Source organism: Cebus imitator, unplaced genomic scaffold (genome assembly GCF_001604975.1).
Source record: "Cebus imitator isolate Cc_AM_T3 unplaced genomic scaffold, Cebus_imitator-1.0 Scaffold103, whole genome shotgun sequence".
Classification (NCBI taxonomy): Eukaryota; Metazoa; Chordata; class Mammalia; order Primates; family Cebidae; genus Cebus; species Cebus imitator.
This window is the reverse complement of record NW_016107418.1, coordinates 4,016,162-4,019,845: the sequence shown is the minus strand read 5'-3', so window position 1 is coordinate 4,019,845 and position 3,684 is coordinate 4,016,162. Positions and strand designations below refer to the sequence as shown.

At 39.4% G+C, this 3,684-nt stretch overlaps 1 long non-coding RNA gene across 1 annotated transcript in view; it reads right to left on the bottom strand.

The window, feature by feature from the left end:
• Positions 1 to 3,684, bottom strand: part of LOC119472520 — a 36,990-nt gene continuing 33,306 nt past the window's right edge. Inside the window, exon 4 of the long non-coding RNA XR_005201667.1 lies at positions 1 to 116. This is a non-coding gene — a long non-coding RNA (uncharacterized LOC119472520). The remainder of the gene's footprint in view (positions 117 to 3,684) is intronic.

The window sequence follows — 3,684 nt, the reverse complement described above, 5'->3', positions numbered from 1 at the left end:
GAATTAGCCATAATTCACCACTGTGACTATTCTGGCGTATTTCTTTCCTGTCTTTCTTCTCTGCATATAGAAAACTGGAGAGCTGGACTTCACAGTGGCGCTGAGCATGGGTTGACCTACGCAAAAACGTTTTGTTTTCCATATTAAGGTCAGGTGGTCTTTGCTTTCTGGTTTACCCTTCCCCACTAATGACCTCCCCTCTTTCTTTTTCTCCTATTTTGTTCTAGCCCTTCCCTCATTGAACCCAGAGTTCTGGTCTTGTGACCCTAACTTGAGTCTTCACTCAGATCTCCGGTTCCAATGTCATGACCCTGACCGGGATACTGACCCTGTCACCTTAAATCCCTTTACCTCACCTACTTGGCTCTGAAACCAACTTCATGGACCAGACCAGATCTGATCTTTAATCTTTATTATATTTTTCTTTTTTGCCCCACAATATTGAAAAGCCTTTGTAAAAAGGATTTTTTTTTTTTGAAATGGATTCTCCCTGTGTGACCTAGGCTGGAGTGCAGTGGTGTGATCTCAGCTCACTGCAACCTCCGCCTCCCAGGTTCAAGCAATTCTCTTGCCTGAGCCTCCGAATGGTTGGGATTATAGGCATGTGCCACCAAGTCCAGCTAATTTTTTTGTATTTTCAGTAGAGACCAAGTTTCACCATGTTGGCCAGTCTGGTCTCGAACTCCTGACCTCAGGTGATCCACATGCCTCAGCCTCCCAAACTGCTGGGATGACAGGCGTAAGCCACCACGCCCAGCCTGTAAACAGAAATTGAATGGCTGCATATTAATCTTTTATGTTTGGCCATAATTATCTTAACCATTCTAATATTGACCTTATGTTACTTTTAATTTGTCATTATTATGAATAGCATTGTGATGAATATCTTTGCAAATAAAGCTTTAATTGTATATCAGATTATTCTCTTAAGTCAGATATCTATAAATAAAAGTATCAACATAAAATATGTCATTAAAATATTTAATACAGATTGTTAAATTGACTTGTAAAGAGAGCATACAAACTTACACTCCCACTGGAGAGGAATGTGTCCGTTTTGTTGCATTGTTGCCAGTAGAAATAGGGAACAAAAGGGAATTTAGGAACAGAAAGGAGCTTTCTCAATGTGATCAACAGCAGCTATGAAAAATAAACAACTAGCGATGTACTTCACGGTGACAGACCAAAGCTCTTCCCCAAGATGAAGAACAAAGGATGTCCACTAACATCACTTCTATCAGACGGTGTATTACTTTTAAATATTTGCTCATAGGAGCTATTTTAAATCACTCTGCATTTCAAATTATAGTTCTTTGCTTTGTTGCAAGAGGAACTTTTCTTACGTTTATTAGCAATTGCCCTTCCTTTTTTGTGAATTATATATCTGTCATCTTTGCCCAGGCTTCCGTTTTTGTCCTAGGGCTTTTTAGGTTATTTCTGCTGAGTTCTCTATATTTTCATCTTAAATATATCCACAAATTTGTAGTATGCCTTTCATTTTTTGTATGCCATATTTTTAACATAAAGTTTTTTTTGTATGGGTAATCAAAATCATTGTTTCTTTTTAAGTTGCTTTTATGCTTAACCATGTCTTCTTATAGTATTTCACAGTACTGCAGAAACTATACTGCTTCCATATTCAAGAACTCGTTGGGTAGTTCATAGCCTATTATGTAGATAACGAACTTTCCTATGAAAAGCAGTTCTTATATCCTGCAACTGGTGTCGTTTGTATTATTATAAGGCATCAACAAGAAAAAAATGTCAGAGAATCTGTTTTGGAATACTGGTTTGAAATCATAACATGTAGGATTTATTCTAGGTTCTGAGTCGTGTTTTCATCTGTAAGACTCAAAATAAAGGTGAGGTTGATATTCAATAATTATACAGAGGCATAACAATTTATGACGTAATTTTACAGGAAAGGATAGCCTAATTTGGCATTGGATGTTCATCATGCTTTCATAATTGTTTGATATGGAAATGGAAACGTGTCTTCTCCTGTTCAAGAATAGCTAAAGAGTAAGGAGGATAAATAAGAACTGCTGTTTTCACGTGTCATTGATCAACTGTTCTTTTTAAATATATGTATATTTTTTGTATTTTTAGTAGAGATGGGGTTTCTCCATGTTAGCCAGGCTGATCTCAAACTCCTGCGCTCAGGCAATTTGCCCGCCTCAGCCTCCCAAAGTGCTGGGATTACAAGGATGAGCCACCGTACCCATCCCAGTTTATTAAATGTATTGAGTATTGAATTTTCTAAAGGTTTTAGTCTAGAAAGGAATATATATTTTTGAGACAGGGTCTCACTCTGTCACCCAGGCTAGAATGCAGTGGCACAATCTTGGCTCATGGCAGCCTCAGCCTCTGGGGCTCGAAGAATCCTCTTGTCTCAGTCTCCGAGTGGCTGGGACCACCAGTATGTGCCACTACACTCAGCTAATTTTTCTTTATTTTTGTAGAGAGGGAGTCTGATGTGGTTTGGCTGTGTCCCCACACAACTCTCATCTTGAATTCCCACGTGTTATGGGAGGGACCCTGTGGGAGATAATTGAATCATGGGGGCAGGTCTTTCCCGTGCTGTTCTCATGATAGTGAATAAGTCTCAGGAGATCTGATGATTCTGTAAGGGGCTGTTTCCTGGCACAGGCTCTCTCTTTGCCTGCCTCTCTTTGACTTCCTCCTCCTTGCCTTTGGCCATGATTGAAGGCTTCTCCAGCCACATGGAACTGTGCGTTCTCCATTAAACCTCTTTCCTTAGTAAATTTCCAGTCTCGGGTATGTCTTTATCAGGAGGATGAAAACAGGCTAATACAGGGTCTCACTATGTTGCCCAAGCTGATCTCAAACTCCTGGACTCAAGAGATCTGCCTACCTCGGCCTCCCACAGTGCTGGGATTACAGGTGTGAGCGACCTCACCGGGCCTATGATACTTTTTTTAAATGTTAATCTGTTAGTTTATAAAAGTAACAGTTTAAAAAAAAATCTTTTAATTATTTGACTTTACTTGTAGCTTAGCTCTTTATAATTATCTTTAGGTACTAGCCTGGAGCTGATAAATGACCTTATTTTTATGCCTCGTATTCTTTTGTCTCATGATGAGTCTGAATGTGAGTCAATAAGAGAAGATGTCCCTCAGTGTCACCACTTTCCAGAAACAGTATAAATGTATGATGAGTAAGATTTTTATGATACCAAAAAAATCCTTAACATAAAACAACAAGAAAGTCCATATGAAACAATTTAGGGAGAATATTTAGACAAAAGTACAAAAAAGAATTCATCTGGATTACTGAATTTCGGAAAGAAGTCATCTGGCCCGGTGTGGTGGCTCACGTCTGTTGTCTCAGCACTATAGAAGGCCAAGGTAGGTGGATCACTTGAGGTCAGGAATTCGAGACCAGCCTTACCAACACAGTGAAACCCCATCTCTTCTAAAAATACAAAAATTAGCCAGGTGTGGCGGCACGTGCCCGTGATCCCAGGTACTTGGGAGGCTCAAGCAAGAGAGTCACTTGAACCCAGGAGGTGGAGGTTGCAGTGAGCTGAGATCACACCACTGCATTCCAGTGTAGGCAACAGAGTGAGGCTGTCTCAAAAAAAAAGAAAAAAAAATTAATAAAAGAGAAATTCCAAAGACAGAAAAAACATACAGAGAAACAAACAAAAAAATGTATAAAAAC